We start from the raw sequence: 17866 nt of genomic DNA, 5'->3' as shown, positions 1-17866 counted from the left end.
GTAGAGTAGGATTGAGGGATAGGGTGAGGTGTGATTGAGGGATGGGCTGAGGAGAGATTGCGTGATGGGTAAGGCAGGACTGAGGGATGGGGTAAGGCAGGATTGAGGGATGGGGTAAGGCAGGATTGAGGGATAGGGTGAGGAGGGAAGTAATTAAAAACCATTTCAGAAGGTAGAGGAGGATTGGGGGACAGTCAGAAAGTGTGATGCTCGAAGAGATTCTGAAGATATATCAGACAGCAGCAGGCTGTTCAGCCCATCAAGTCTATACTGTTGTTCATCAACGACATGGTTGGTCTTCTACATCGAGCACAATAGCACAGAAACAAACCCTTTGGCCCATCCAGTCCATGCTGACTCAATCTCCTCCCTGGCTGATCTACCTGCAACTGAAACAAATCCCTCCAAACCCCTCCTGTTCATGTAGCTATGCAAACTAACCTCAAATTTTATAATCAAATCCACACCTACCACTTTCACTGGCAGCTTGTTCCACACTTGCACCACCTTCTGAGTGAAAAAGTTCTCCCTCATGTTTCCCTTAAATATTTTACCTTTCGCCAAAATTCTATGAACGAATCTCACCCAACCTGAGGGGAAAGCCTGCTGGCATGCACCTCAATTGTGTACACCTCTCATTCTCCTACGTTCATGGTCAATAAAGTCCTCACCTACTCACCCTTTCCCCATAACTCAGGTCCTCAAGTCACAGCAACGTTCTTGTAAATTGTCTCTGCTCTCTTTCAAGCTTATTAATATCTTTCCAGTGGGGAGATGCCCAGAATTGTACACAATACTCCAAATTAGGTCTCTCCAAAGTGTTGTCCAACTTCCAAATCTCAACTCCTGTACTCAGGGTCCTGATTTCTGAAGGACAATGCACCAAATACTTTCTTTATGACCCTGTCTACCTGTGACGCCACTATTAATGATGGGTTTCTATTTCCATGTCCCTTTGTTCAACATCAACACTATTTCCCACCCTTATCCCAATATCCCTGATCCCTGTCATTCCCAGAAATCTGTTGATCTTGTGTTGAGCCCAGCCAGTCCCTGAGCCTCTCTCTACAGCTCCAGGGTGGAGAATCCCAATGATTCATCATCCCCAGTGAAGATGTCTATCCTCACTTCAGTCCCTGATGGCCTCCCCCTTAGTCTGCCCTCTCACTCTGGACCCCTCCGTCACAGAGACCATCCTCCTTGTCTCTACCCTGTGAAGCCCCTCAGGATTTTACATCCCCCAGGTCCTGCCTCATTCTTCCAAACTGCCAGGAGTCCGTGGCCAGTCGACTCAGTCTGTCCTCATATGTCAGAGCTGCCGTCCCAGGAACCGATCAGGTGAAGCTTTGATGCTCTCCCCCTGTGCCGGGTACATCTTTTACAGACAAGGACACTAACCCTTTCCCCAGAACCCTGGGTGCAGTCACACTGAGACTCTCTATAGTCACAGTGGGTCATCATTCCTCAAATCCCCTTGCATTAAAGGCCAATGTTTCCATCTTACCTGCCTGCTGTCTGTGCATGTTGGCTGCCAGTGACCGGTGTACAAGGTCACCCAGGTCCCTGTGAACATGAACATTCCCCAGTCCCTCAGCATTTAAACAATGGTCAGTATTGATGTTTCTCTCCCCATTTTCTACACTAGCTCCATCTGCCCCGCTGTTGTCCTCTCACTGATTGTCTTTATCCCCTTGCAACCTCTTTATCCCTCATCTCTACTCACTTTCCCATTTCAGTAAACTTAGAAATTTTACTTTTGGTCTCCTCAGACAAATAACAGACTGTGAATAACTGGGGCCCAAGCACTGATCCCTGTCTGAAACACCCCACGGTTCACAGACCAGTCATGTGAGAAGGACCCATTCCTTCCTACCATTTCCTTTCTCTACATTAACCAATGTTCAGTCCATGCTGGAAACCTCTCCCAATTCCAAGTGCTCTCATCTTCTCTTCCCAACTCCATGTGCTCTAAACATGTTCACCAATCTCCAGTGAGAGACCTTCTCAATAACCTTCTGAAAATCCAAATACATCACATCTACTGGTTCCCCTGAATGACTTCACTTGATACTACCCCAAAGACCTCTGAAAGACCAGTCAAATGTGTGAGGGGATCCAGGAATGCCCCTATTACCTGTTTGAAGAGAGACAGAGAGAGACATTCATCATTGATGGTTTGTTTGGAAAGGAGAGAGAAAGACCAAGATTAACGGTTGGACTGTCACTTTAAGGCATTGGAAGTAACTTTGGATTTCTACTGCGTTTGGAGTTGGAGACAGCACCGAGCAGCTCGAAGGTTGCTATGGTGACCAAAGGCAGATTGTTGATGTTACTTTCAAGGACTTGCTGCCTGCTTGTGCACTTCTTTACAGACAAAGGAAGGAGGGACTCTTTGAGTGACAGGTGATGCTCAGCCTGGTGAGATGAATGGGAGGTCAGATGATACAGACCTCAGGACACATGTTCTGGACACTGAATGAGCATTGCTGTGCCCGCAGAGAAAGTGGGTTTTGGAGGATCGATCAGGCGGATCGATCCAAATTGCTATTCCAGTTTGAAGGAGAAGGGGTTGACTGGTGGGATGTTGTCTATGTGTCCACCCTCGCCTAGGTGATAGCTCCACCACAAAAGACTGGTCCCCCTGGTTAAAGTCACAGTCAGTGACTTGTAAAGGATTTTGGAGGACGAGGAGAAGATCGACGGCGTCAGCTCACCTGAAGACTCAAATCTCTCTCTCTCTCCATCACTATTCAACTAAATACCACGAACTGAACTTTACTCAACATCGTAAGACTGTATCTTTTTACCCCTAGACTTAAAGCTTGGTTTTTTCATACATATATATTCCACACTTACTTTTATATATAATCATTGCTAACCTGTTTGATTAATCTACATTTATATTACTGTATTGCGTAGTTACTAATAAATATGCAAACAACAGGAATTCTGTAGATGCTGGACTTCCAAGCAACACACATCAAAGTTGCTGGTGAACGCAGCAGGCCTGGCAGCATCTCCAGGAAGAGGTACAGTCGACGTTTCAGGTCGAGACCCTTCGTCAGGACTAACTGAAGGAAGAGTTAGTAAGAGATTTGAAAGTGGGAGGGGCAGGGGGAGATCCAAAATGATAGGAGAAGACAGGAGGGGGAGGGATAGAGCCAAGAGCTGGACAGGTGATAGGCAAAAGGGATACGAGAGGATCATGGGACAGGAGGTCCGGGGAGAAAGACAAGAGGGGGGGGTGAACCAGAGGATGAGCAAGGGGTATAGTCAGAGGGACAGAGGGAGAAAAAGCAGAGTGAGAGAAAGAATGTGTGTATAAAAATAAATAACAGATGGAGTACGAGGGGGAGGTGGGGCATTAGCGGAAGTTAGAGAAGTCGATGTTCATGCCATCAGGTTGGAGGCTACCCAGACGGAATATAAGGTGTTGTTCCTCCAACCTGAGTGTGGCTTCATCTTTACAGTAGAGGAGGCCGTGGATAGACATGTCAGAATGGGAATAGGATGTGGAATTAAAATGTGTGGCCACTGGGAGATCCTGCTTTCTCTGGCGAACAGAGCATAGGTGTTCAGCAAAGCGGTCTCCCAGTCTGCGTCGCGTCTCGCCAATATATAGAAGGCCACATCGGGAGCACCGGACGCAGTATATCACCCCAGCCGACTCACAGGTGAAGTGTTGCCTCACCTGGAAGGACTGTCTGGGGCCCTGAATGGTGGTAAGGGAGGAAGTGTAAGGGCATGTGTAGCACTTGTTCCGCTTACAAGGATAAGTGCCAGGAGGGAGATCAGTGGGGAGGGATGGGAGGGACGAATGGACAAGGGAGTCGCGTAGGGAGCGGTCCCTGCGGAAAGCGGGGGGGGGAGGGAAAGATGTGCTTGGTGGTGGGATCCCATTGGAGGTGGCGGAAGTTACCTGGATTCAATCAGACCCAATCAGTTCCCCTCTACCACCACTCTGCTCCGTCTAGCAGAATTAGTCCTCACTTTTTAATAATTTCTCCTTTGGCTCCTCCCACTTCCTCCAAACTAAAGGTATAGCTATGGGCACCCGTATGGGTCCCAGCTATGCCTGCCTTTTTGTTGGGTTTGTGGAACAATCTATATTCCGTGCCTATTCTGGTATCTGTCCCCCACTTTTCCTTCGCTACATCGACGACTGCATTGGCGCTGCTTCCTGCACGCATGCTGAGCTCGTTGACTTTATTAACATTGCCTCCGACTTTCACCCTGCCCTCAAGTTTACCTGGTCCATTTCCGACACCTCCCTCCCCTTTCTAGATCTTTCTGTCTCTGTCTCTGGAGACAGCTTATCCACTGATGTCTACTATAAGCCTACTCACTCTCACAGCTATCTGGACTATTCCTCTTCTCACCCTGTCTCTTGCAAAAACGCCATCCCCTTCTCGCAATTCCTCCGTCTCCGCCGCATCTGCTCTCAGGATGAGGATTTTCATTCTAGGACGAGGGAGACGTCCTCCTTTTTTAAAGAAAGGGGCTTCCCTTCCTCCACTATCAACTCTGCTCTCAAACGCATCTCCCCCATTTCACGTACACCTGCTCTCACTCCATCCTCCCGCCACCCCACTAGGAATAGGGTTCCCCGGTCCTCACCTACCACCCCACCAGTCTCTGGGTCCAACATATTATTCTCCGTAACTTCCACCACCTCCAATGGGATCCCATACCTAAGCACATCTTTCCCTCCCCCCACCTCTGCTTTCCGCAGAGATCACTCCCTACGCGACTCCCTTGTCCATTCGTCCCCCCCATTCCTCCCCACTGAACTCCCTCCTGGCACTTATCCGTGTAAGTGGAACAAGTGCTACACATGCCCTTACACTTCCTCCCTTACCACCATTCAGGGCCCCAGACAGTCCTTCCAGGTGAGGCGACACTTCACCTGTGAGTCAGCTGGGGTGATATACTGCGTCCGGTGCTCCCGATGGGGCCTTCTATATATTGGCGAGACTCGACGCAGACTGGGAGACCGCTTTGCTGAACATCTACGCTCTGTCCGCCAGAGAAAGCAGGATCTCCCAGTGGCCACACATTTTAATTCCACATCCCATTCCCATTCTGACATGTCTATCCGCGGCCTCCTCTACTGTAAAGATGAAGCCACACTCAGGTTGGAGGAACAACACCTTATATTCCATCTGGGTAGTCTCTAACCTGATGGCATGAACATCGACTTCCCTAACTTCCGCTAATGCCCCACCTCCCCCTCGTACTCCATCCGTTATTTATTTTTATACACACATTCTTTCTCTCACTCTTTTTCTCCCTCTGTCCCTCTGACTATATCCCTTGCCCATCCTCTGGGTTGTCCCCCCCCCCCCCCCATCTTTCTCCCTGGGCCTCCTGTCCCATGATCCTCTTATATCCCTTTTGCCAATCACCTGTCCAGCTCTTGGCTCCATCCCTCCCCCTCCTGTCTTCTCCTATCATTTTGGATCTCCCCCTGCCCCTCCAACTTTCAAATCTCTTACTCACTCTTCCTTCAGTTAGTCCTGACGAAGGGTCTCGGCCTGAAACGTCGACTGTACCTCTTCCTAGAGATGCTGCCTGGCCTGCTGCGTTCACCAGCAACTTTGATGTGTGTTACTAATAAATATTAGTAGTTTATGGCAATACGAGACTCCAAAGTGGTTTCCATTTCTGCTGGTTTCTTTATCCCTGTCACGGGGTACATGACAAAATTGGGGCCTGCATCTGCGATATGAACAAATTGGTCGGGAGGGTGCTTTGAATTGAATGGGAAAACTTCCTTTGATTTGGTTGTGTGGAATATCAGCAGAAATGGATTTTGAAGTTAATAAGTTTTTGGCAGAACCAACCCCTGAGGCGTTGGAGGATGCTAAGAGAGATTTGCTGTTGGGAATTGCTCAAAGGTTAAAACTAAGGGTGACCACTAAAATGAGGAAAGTTCAGATGCAGATGATAATAGCCCAGCATTCTGTAGCTAAGGGAACGTTTGAGAAGGAGGCATTAGAGTTATTTGCTGAAGGTAAGGTACATGCTGAGGCTGAAGCTCAGTTGAAACTGAAATTGGAATTACTACAGCTCGAGGCTGAGGCCGCAGAAAAACAGAGGATCCATGAGGTTAGAGAGGCAGAGAAACAGAGAAGAGGCAGAGAGACAGAGAGCATTTGAAAGGGAGAGATGGCAACAGAACGCTCAGATGGTGAACCGTGAGGAGGGGTTTAGTGTCAGTCGAGAAATCAAGTTAGTACCTCCATTTGATGAAGCCAAAATTGATAGGTATTTCCTACATTTCGAGAAAGTGGCCCGTAATCGGGAGTGGCCGCAGGAGCAATGGGCAGTGTTATTACAAAGTGCGGCTAAGGGAAAGGCTCAGCAAGCATATGCAGCCCTGTCTCTCGAAGACGCAAAGGATTATAAAAAAGTGAAGGATGCTGTGTTTAAGGCTTATGAGTTAGTCCCAGAGGTGTACAGACAAAGGTTTCAAAGTTTGAGGAAGTCCTGGAACCAAACATATGGGGAGTTTGCCCATGAGAAACGGGTATACTTTGATCGGTGGTGTGCTTCAAAAGGGGCGGTTGAGAGTGTTGGCAACATAAGAGAGTTAATGTTGATTGAAGAGTTTAAAAACTGCGTCTCGGCTGAGATAAGGACGCCCTTAGATGAAAAAGGGCGGCGACACTGTCAGAAACTGCTAAGTTAGCAGACAAATATGCCCTAACTCATAAAGTAAAATTTTTCCCCACTAAGAGTAACCCACAAGGGAGTAGAGATAATCCACCGGCTAAACCAGAGAGTAAACCGGGGATTAGTGATAAAAGTAAGGAGGAAGGGAAACGGTCGGGGGAAAAATTTCCCAGTTTTAAGTGTTACTCTTGTTGAAAACCTGGCCATGTGGCGTCGAATTGTTTTGCTACGAAAAGGGGGAAAGGAAAGGAGAAAGAGAAAACCCCAACTGGCTGTGTTCAGACGGCTAAAATACACTGAAGAAAAGGGGGTCGAACCGAGTTCAGGAAGGACTCGAGAGGTGTACTTCAGAAGGGTTTGTGTCTGTGAAGGAGGGGTCAAACCCAGTCCCAGTTAGAATATGGAGAGATACTGGAGCTTTCCAGTCACTGATATTAAAGAACGTTTTGGAATTTGGTGCGGAGACAGACTCTGGAGAAGTAAACATCATTAAGGGCATTGGAAAGGGGACAAAGGCCGTGCCTTTGCATAAGATAATCTTGAAATGGGATTCTGCAGGGAGCGCTCATGGAGTGAGGTCGTCTCTGGCTTCGCTCCATTCCCGTTATCTTTTTTAACCTATGATCTCCTCGATCTAATTAATTTTATCCACACCAGAAGATTTATTCTATCTTACTGATTCATCGATTTTACTGATTTCTTCATAAATTGCAATTTTGGAGTTCAAAGAAATAAATACGAGATCCAAAGCCAAAGATGGGAAAGACTCTGACGGGAATGGAGGAACAAAGAAAGGTGATTCCAAACAAACGGGATCAACTTACAAGGTTATAATGAAGTGTCTGGAGGTAAAGCTCGAGGAACATCGGCAAAAATTATCCAAAAGTTTATCTGCTCAACTTGAACAACATCGCCAAAGCCTTAATGAAGATTTAAAATCAATCACGGAATCTCTGAAATCTCTGGATCGCGAAGTTCAAAAACATGGAGGTAAAATTTCTGAACTGGACAGTAAGTCTCAGAAGACAGATTCAAAAGTTGAGAACTTAGAGAAGAATTTAGCTTCGACTACTAAACAACTGCAACACCTTAAATCCAAAGTTATCGATCTTGAAAATCGATCGAGAAGACAAAACTTACGCCTAATTGGCTTACCCGAGGACGTTGTGGCTGGAGACCCTGCAATATTCTTTGCTCAACTTTTAAAGGATACGTTCAGTTCAGTTTTTCCCAACGACCCTCCATGACTTGATCGTGCTCATCGTATACCGTGGATAAAGTCGGCATCGGCTGTATCCAAACCCAGACCAGTTATTCTTCGTTTCCATTATGTTAATGTTAAAGAACAGCTTCTCCAGGCTGCTCGTCGACAAGGGATGATCAAATATCACCAGCATTCCTTCAGGATAGTTCAAGATTATAGTCCCGAAGTGATGAAGGAGCGATTAAACCTCTAATGTTGGAATGTTATCAAAAGAACCTCAAACCGGCACTTTTATACCCTGCACGTCTCAGAATTTCTCTCTCTGATGGATCTCGTCGTGTCTTCCATTCCATAACCGCCGCTCGAAGCTTTTTGGATGATAACTACTCATCTGACACAGATACCCTTCTTTAATTAATGCCTGGTGCTTTCTGCACCAGCTTTTTTTCTAGTGTTTTTCTTAAAACAAACCTTTTACCACCGTACGATGAAAGTTTTTCATAAGCTCAAGATTTGTGTATTGTGCTTACTACTATAGTTATTATTCTATAATCTATATAGAATACTTATTTCTTGTGAATAACATCATTTTCTTTTAGTTAATTTTTTCTTTAACTTTTTATTTTTCGTTATTATTACTAACGATTTGATCTGATGATCAGTTTTAGTTATATGTTTTTTTTATTTTTGGTTTCCGTATAATTAAAATGGCGACTGGTCTTCCTTTTTACATAATCTCCTTTGTTCTTATTGGGACGCCACGTTCTTATGTTTCTTCTTCCCATAATCCCTTTTCTTTTTTGGAAACGATATTTTACTTACTCATTTATAATAACTAATCATACGTATTGATACTAATTTTTAAATATATTTTAGTAATTATATTATGTAGATTATTTTATTATAGTGTTTATTTCTTACATATATCGGTTTCCAGGGGGTCATCTATATAACATATATCTTTGGAGTTGCCTCCTGCAGAAATAGGGTTAGAGTTAGTGTTAGTTAGTGCTTTCTTCAGCCTCCCTTGGCTTAGTTCGGGGTTCTTGGGGTTGGTGGGTGGGCTAGTCTTTTTTTCCTTTTTTAATTTTTTCTGTTGGGCTGATTTAGGACTACAAAGATGTCCGCAGTGTCGAGATTTCCGGTTCCTCTCTGATCATGTATTCCTCTTCCGATTTCATGAGTTTACATTAGGGTTAACCCTTTACTTACCAAAGGGTTAATCTTAAATTATGGCTCACATTATTAATTTTGTCTCTTAGAATACAAATGGTTTAAACCATCCAATAAAACGGAAAAAGATTTTCAAAATATTCCAAAGACTGAATGCTCATATTATTTTTGCACAAGAAACTCATGTAAGGAAAGAGGATAATCAACGCTTCTTTAAGTTTTGGAGAAAACAACAATACCACTCCAACGCTCAAGCCAAAATTAAAGGCATTTCAATTTTTATAGATCCCTCAATTACATTTACTCATCAAGATATTATCTCAGATCCTAATGGCAGATTTTTATTAATCACTGGGGTACTTTTCAATAAAAAGCTTGCTATGGTTAATGTCTACACTCCGAATGTGGATTATCCTGAATTTTTTAAACACCTATTCACTTCCTTTCCTAACTTAAACGAGTATATGTTGATAATGGGCGGTGACTTTAATTTACGTTTGAATCCCATGTTGGACAGATCCATAGGTAGTCCGGCTTTACCGAATAAGTCGGCTACTCTTATTAACTCTTTTATGTTTGATTCTGGGATCTCAGAAATTTGGAGATTTCTACATCCAAATGACAAAGAATTCTCTTTTTTTTCACATGTTCATCGTCCTTATTCCTGAATTGACTATTTTTTTATTGACTCTCGATTAATCCCTTCTGTAATTGATTGTAATTATGACATTATCGCCATTTCAGATCATGCTCCAATGAAACTTTCTATCAAGTTAATGGATACTTCTTCTACTAATAGACAATGGCGATTTAACCCTATTTTGCTTCAAGACTCGGATTTTGTCAAGTTTATAAAGGATCAGATTGATTTCTTCTTTTCAACTAATACTACGGAAGAAGTTTCCAATGGAACTGTTTGGGACGCTTTTAAAGCTTATATCCGTGGTCAGATTATTTCCTATTCGGCTGGTTTGAAAAGACGTGTTAAGAATGAAATACTTATGTTGGTTGATAAAATTAAAGAAGTTGATAAAAAATATGCTATTTCCCCCAATAAGGAGCTATACAAACACAGAGTTGAACTCCAATTGGAACATAGCTTATTATTAACATCCTTGATTGAAAATCAATTAATGAGAACTAGAAGCAACATACATCAAAGTTGCTGGTGAACGCAGCAGGCCAAGCAGCATCTATAGGAAGAGGCGCAGTCGACGTTTCAGGCCGAGACCCTTCGTCAGGACTAACTGAAGGAAGAGTGAGTAAGGGATTTGAAAGCTGGAGGGGGGGGGAGATGCAAAATGATAGGAGAAGACAGGAGGGGGAGGGATAGAGCCGAGAGCTGGACAGGTGATAGGCAAAAGGGGATACGAGAGGATCATGGGACAGGAGGTCCGGGAGGAAAGACGGGGGGGCGGGGTGACCCAGAGGATGGGCAAGAGGTATATTCAGAGGGACAGAGGGAGAAAAAGGAGAGTGAGAGAAAGAATGTGTACATAAAAATGAGTAACAGATGGGGTACGAGGGGGAGGTGGGGCCTAGCGGAAGTTAGAGAAGTCAATGTTCATGCCATCAGGTTGGAGGCTACCCAGACGGAATATAAGGTGTTGTTCCTCCAACCTGAGTGTGGCTTCATCTTTTTAAAATTTTTTTCCTCCATTCTTTCTCCGAAATTGTCTAGAATATTCAAGGAAGCAATCAGTTTAGGTAAATTACCACAATCGTTTTATGAAGCTTCTAACTCTTTAATTCTTAAAAAGAATACAGATCCTACTGATTGTGCATCATATAGACCGATATCTCTTTTGAATGTAGATTCAAAAATTTTTTCAAAAATTCTACCAACTAGGTTAGAGAAGGTATTACCTCAAATTATATCTATGGATCAAACCGGATTTATTAAAAATCGTTATTCATCTTTTAATACTAGGAGGTTAATGAATATTGTTTATACCCCCTCACTTACTACCCCGGAATGTATTATCTCATTGGATGCTGAGAAAGCCTTTGACAGAGTCGAATGGCCTTATTTACTTAATGTCCTTGAGAAATTCAATTTTAGTCTGACATTTGCAGCTTGGATTAAATTGTTATATTACTCCCCAGTAGACTCGGTTTGTACTAATAATCATAGATCTCCTTTTTTTCGTCTTTTTCGTGGTACTAGGCAAGGATGTCCTCTCAGTCCTTTACTTTTCAATATCGCCCTTGAACCTTTAGCAATTGCTATCCGTGACTCACCCAACAGTTTTGGTATTACCCGCGGAAACAAAATACATAAATTATCATTATATGCAGATGATTTGTTGTTATACATCTCCAATCCAGAGAAGTCAATTCCTGCTACTCTAGGTCTGTTGGCTCAATTTAGTAATTTTTCTGGTTATAAATTGAACCTTAATAAGAGTGAATTGTTGTTGTTGTTCGTCCATCATTGGCGTCGATGAGGACCTCGACACCATAATGATGGTGTCGAGACTAGCGCGTGATTTGGATTTAAGTGAGGGAGAGTTGCGCAGCGTCAGCCTCACTCTCTCTTCCCAATTCCCATCTGGATCCAGTGGCAAGACAGAGTCTAGACGGCTGGAGATGGGACCAGGTGCAGTGGATGACCAGGACATCTTCTGTGTCTTGTCCTGCTCTACACGTTCCACGACGCTTGCAGAGACCGCCTTCTTGACCATTGGACCTTCCATTGGTCTCGTCCGCTCAATCCGGCGGAGTTTGTCTTCACATGCTGGGATAGACAACTCCCTATCTCACCGAGGGTTTGAGACCCGTCGGCTACCCTCACCCGGTTTAGCCAGCTTGTCGAAGCCGTTGCCCGGGGTGTGGCCGCTGTCGCATGCAAACAGCTACGGGGAGCCACAGGTGAGAGCTGAGTGCCAGGTGGGGACCAAAGGTGGACTAACCGCCCTGAAAAGGACACGACATGTTCCCCCACCAGAGGTGCTACCCCTCCCTGACACCCTATATACCCCTAATTACTCCCCCTAAATAAGCAGGTACCTATTTATGGATATTTACCATTAAAATTGGTTACTGATTCATTTATATATTCAGGGATAACAATTACGAAAAAGTATAAAGATTTATTTAAAGCTAATTTCTTACCCTTAATTGATCAGATTAAACTTTTGTTTACTAAATGGTCACAAATCTCTTTGTCTTTGATTGGTCGGATTAATGCTATTAAGATGATCATTTTGCCCAAATTTTTATATGTATTTCAATCGGTTCCAATTTTTATCCCAATATCTTTTTTCGATAACGTAGACTCAAAAATATGGCAGAACAAAAATCCTAGGTTAGGTAAAAGGTACTTACAGAAACTGGGTTCGGTTTCAGGAACTTCCCTTCCTTTTACTTCTTCCAAACTGTGTAAACAAATGAATAATCCAATAGTCAAGCACACTTTACGTATATGGTTTCAATCTCCAAGATTTTTTGGGTTTAATCAATTTATTTTAGCAAGTCCTATTATATCTAATTTCCTTTTTCAACCCTCCACTATGGATCAAGCTTACTCTGATTGGAAAACCAAAGGTATAATTCGTTTTCGTGATTTATTTCTGGATAATTGTTTCATGTCTTTTGATCAACTTTCTAATAAATATAACTAACCCAGATCTCACTTTTTTAGATATCTACAGATTAGAAACTTGTTAATTACTGTTTCTCCTAATTTTCCACACCCATATCTAATGGACACTTAGGAAAAAATTTTAGATTTAAATCTCTCACAGAAAAGTGTTGTAGCAATTATATATAATATAATTATGAATTTATGCCCTGATGTTTCCAATAAAATTAAAGCTGACTGGGAAAGAGAACTTAAGATTATTATACCGACTGAAAAATGGGAAAAATTCTTCAGTTGGTTAATTTATCCTCTATATGTGCCAAACATGTGTTGATACAGTTTAAAGTTGTGCACAGGACTCATATGTCCAAAGATAAACTATCTCGTTATTATTCTTATATTAATCCAATATGTGATAGATGTCATTGCGAGATAGCTTCTTTAATTCACATGTTTTGGTCATGTCCTTTGTTGGAAAAATATTGGAAAGATATTTTTGACATTATTTCCACGGTTGTGAATATAGACTTACAACCCCATCCAATTACTGCTATTTTTGGATTACTAATGATAGATTCAAATTATTTAACCTCTTCAGCACGTAGGATGATTGCATTTCTTACTCTAATGGCTAGAAGATCCATTTTGCTGCATTGGAAAGAGATTAACCCTCCTACTGTATTTCATTGGTTTTCACAAACTATGGTATGTTTGAATTTGGAAAAAATTAGAAGTGCGGTTTATGACCCTTCTATTAGATTTGAAAAAACTTGGAGGCCATTCATTCATAGAATATAGAACATAGAATAGTACAGCACAGTACAGGCCCTTCAGCCCACAATGTTGTGCCGACCCTCAAACCCTGCCTCCCATATAAGCCCTCACCTTAGATTCCTCCACATACCTGTCTAGCAGTCTCTTAAACTTCACTAGTGTATCTGCCTCCACCACTGACTCAGGCAGTGCATTCCACGCACCAACCACTCTCTGAGTAAAAAACCTTCCTCTAATATCCCCCTTGAACTTCCCACCCCTTACCTTAAAGCCATGTCCTCTTGTATTGAGCAGTGGTGCCCTGGGGAAGAGGCGCTGGCTATCCACACTATCTATTCCTCTTATTATCTTATACACCTCTATCATGTCTCCTCTCATCCTCCTTCTCTCCAAAGAGTAAAGCCCTAGCTCCCTTAATCTCTGATCATAATGCATACTTTCTAAACCAGGCAGCATCCTGGTAAATCTCCTCTGTACCCTTTCCAATGCTTCCAAATCCTTCCTATAGTGAGGTGACCAGAACTGGACACAATACTCCAAGTGTGGCCTAATCAGAGTTTTATAGAGCTGCATCATTACATCGCGACTCTTAAACTCTATCCCTCGACTTATGAAAGCTAAAACCCCATAAGCTTTCTTAACTACCCTATCCACCTGTGAGGCAACTTTCAGGGATCTGTGGACACGTACCCCGAGATCCCTCTGCTCCTCCACACTACCAAGTATCCTGCCATTTACTTTGTACTCTGCCTTGGAGTTTGTCCTTCCAAAGTGTACCACCTCACACTTCTCCGGGTTGAACTCCATCTGCCACTTCTCAGCCCACTTCTGCATCCTATCAATGTCTCTCTGTAATCTTTGACAATCCTCTACACTATCTACAACACCACCAACATTTGTGGCGTCTGCAAACTTGCCAACCCACCCTTCTACCCCCACATCCAGGTCATTAGTAAAAATCACGAAAAGTAGAGGTCCCAGAACAGATCCTTGTGGGACACCACTAGTCACAATCCTCCAATCTGAATGTACTCCCTCCACCACCACCCTCTGCCTTCTGTAGGCAAGCCAATTCTGAATCCACCTGGCCAAACTTCCCTGGATCCCAAGCCTTCTGACTTTCTGAATAAGCCTACCATGTGGAACCTTGTCAAATGCCTTACTAAAATCCATATAGATCACATCCACTGCACTACCCTCATCTATATGCCTGGTCACCTCCTCAAATAACTCTATCAGGCTTGTTAGACATGATCTGCCTTTCACAAAGCCATACTGACTGTCCCTGATCAGACCATAATTCTCTAAATGCCCATAGATCCTATCTCTAAGAATATTTTCCAACAGCTTTCCCACAACAGACGTAAGGCTCACTCGTCTATAATTACCCGGACTATCCCTACTACCTTTTTTGAACAAGGGAACAACATTCGCCTTCCTCCAATCCTCCAGTACCATTCCCATGGACATCGAGGACATAAAGATCCTAGCCAGAGGCTCAGCAATCTCTTCTCTCGCCTCATGGAGCAGCCTGGGGAATATTCCGTCAGGCCCCGGGGACTTATCTGTCTTAATGTATTTTAACAACTCCCAACAACTCCTCTCCCTTAATATCAACATGCTCCAGAACATCAACCTCACTCATATTGTCCTCACCATCATCAAGTTCCCTCTCATTGGTGAATACCGAAGAGAAGTATTCATTGAGGACCTCGCTCACTTCCACAGCCTCCTGGCACATCCTCCCACCTTTATCTCTAATCGGTTCTACCTTCACTCCTGTCATCCTTTTTTTCTTCACATAATTGAAGAATGCCTTGGGGTTTTCCTTTACCCTACTCGCCAAGGCCTTCTCATACCCCCTTCTTGCTCTTCTCAGCCCCTTCTTAAGCTCCTTTCTTGCTTCCCTATATTCCTCAATAGACCCATCTGATCCTTGCTTCCTAAACCTCATGTATGCTGCCTTCTTCCTCCTGACTAGATTTTCCACCTCACTTGTCACCCATGGTTCCTTCACCCTACCATTCTTTATCTTCCTCACCAAGACAAATTTATCCCTAACATCCTGCAAGAGATCTCTAAACATCGACCACATGTCCATAGTACATTTCCCTGCAAAAACATCATCCCAATTCACACCCACAAGTTCTCGCCTTATAGCCTCATAATTTGCCTTTCCCCAATTAAAAATTTTCCTGTCCTCTTTGATTCTATCCTTTTCCATGATAATTATAAAGGCCAGAGAGCGGTGGTCACTGTCCCCCAGATGCTCACCCACTGAGAGATCTGTGACCTGACCCGGTTCATTACCTAGTACTAGATCTAGTATGGCATTCCCCCTGGTCGGCCTGTCCACATTTTGCGACAGGAATCCATCCTGGACACACTTAACAAATTCTGCCCCATCTAAACCCTTAGAACTAATCAGGTGCCAGTCAATATTAGGGAAGTTAAAGTCACCCATGATAACAACCCTGTTTTTTTTGCACCTTTCCAAAATCTGCCTCCCAATCTGCTCCTCTGTACCTCTGCTGCTACCAGGGGGCCTATAGAATACCCCCAGTAGAGTAACTGCTCCCTTCCAGTTCCTGACTTCCACCCATTATTGACTCAAAAGAGGATCCTGCTACATTACCCACCCTTTCTGTAGCTGTAATCGTATCCCTGACCAGTAATGCCACCCCTCCTCCCCTTTTTCCACCCTCTCTATCCTTTTTAAAGCACTGAAATCCAGGAATATTGAGAATCCATTCCTGCCCTGGTGCCAGCCAAGTCTCTGTAATGGCCACTACATCATAATTCCATGTATGTATCCAAGCTCTCAGTTCATCACCTTTGCTCCTGATGCTTCTTGCATTGAGGTACACACATTTCAGCCCTTCTATCTTACTGTCTTTACACCGTTTATTCTGCTTCTCTTTCCTCAAAGCCTCTCTGTATGTTAGATCTGGCTTTACTCCATGCACTTCTTTCACTGCTCTATCGCTCTGGGTCCCATCCCCCTCGCAAATTAGTTTAAACCCTCTCGAACCATGCTAGCAAACCTTCCTGCAAGGATATTGCTCCCCCTCGAGTTCAGGTGCAACCCATCCGATCTGTACAGGTCCCACCTTCTCCAGAAGAGATCCCAATGATCTAAAAACCTAAAACCCTGCTCCCTGCACCAACTCCTCAGCCACGCATTCAACTGCCATCTCCTCCAATTCTTACCATCACTGTCACGTAGCACTGGCAGCAACCCTGAGAACGTCACCCTTGAGGTCCTGTTCTTCAGTCTTCTGCCTAGTTCCCAAAACTCACACTTCAGGACCTCATCCCTCTTCCTGCCTATGTCGTTGGTCCCAACATGTATCACGACTTCTGGTTGCTTTCCCTCTCGTACCAGGATGTCGTGCACCCAGTCAGAGACATCCCGGACCCTGGCACCCGGGAGGCAACAAACCATGTGGGTATCCTTCTCACGTCCACAAAATCTCCTGTCTGCTCCCCTGACTATAGAGTCTCCAATGACGACAGATCTCCTCTTCTCAGTCCCACCCTTCTGCACCACAGGGTCAGACTCAGTGCCAGAGGCCCTGCCACCGTGGCTCACACCTGGTCGGTTGTCCCCGCCAACAGTATCCAGGACAGTGAACTTATTATTCAGGGGAATGGCTACAGGGGTGCTCTGCACTACCTGTCTGCTCACCTTCGCTTTCCCCCATCTGACTGTCACCCAACGACCTGCTTCCGACAGCCTCGGTGTGACTACCTGCCTGTAGCTCTCATCTATGACTGCCTCATTCTCCCTTATGAGTCGAAGGTCATCCAGCTGCTGCTCCAGATTCCTTACATGGTCTTCCAGATCGCCCAGCCGTATGCACTTCTGGCAGATGTGACTCTGTGGGAGAGGGGCATTCCCCCAAGACTGCCACATCTCACATGAGAGGCACATCACCGTCTCAGGAGGCATTGTAAAGACTAACTGCGAACTAGCTTGTCCTCCGTCTCTTCTCGTCGAAGATCTTGATTGAAAATCAACGGCTTTCTGCTGATCTATTCAAATCTTGATTGACTTGATTGCACAGACTAACTGCCAAAACTGCCAGAATCTCTCGAGTCAAAGCTTCAAAGCTCCACTCCTTCACTGGCCCACTCACGCACTGGCCGCTTTCCACTGGCCGCTTCGCTTGAGCCATCCCTCTATTTACATCAGCATTTTCATTTGATGTAATTTGACTATTTCCAAACTTGTTTTATCTCTCTGTACTGTTGGTTGAGAGGAATGGGGTCGTTGACACTAAGGTTTTCATTTTTCCCATTTTCAAGTTGTTAGTATTGCCCAAGTCTTTTAGTTTAGTTTACTAATTCTGTTTAGTTTAGTTTTTTTTGGGGTGGGGGTTATTTTTTTTTCTTTTTCATGATTTTTCTTCAGTTTTTTTGCTTTATATTACTCATTGTTATTCTACACGATTGGG

Source organism: Mobula hypostoma, chromosome 4 (genome assembly GCF_963921235.1).
Source record: "Mobula hypostoma chromosome 4, sMobHyp1.1, whole genome shotgun sequence".
Classification (NCBI taxonomy): domain Eukaryota; kingdom Metazoa; phylum Chordata; class Chondrichthyes; order Myliobatiformes; family Myliobatidae; genus Mobula; species Mobula hypostoma.
This window is presented reverse-complemented; position numbering follows the sequence as displayed.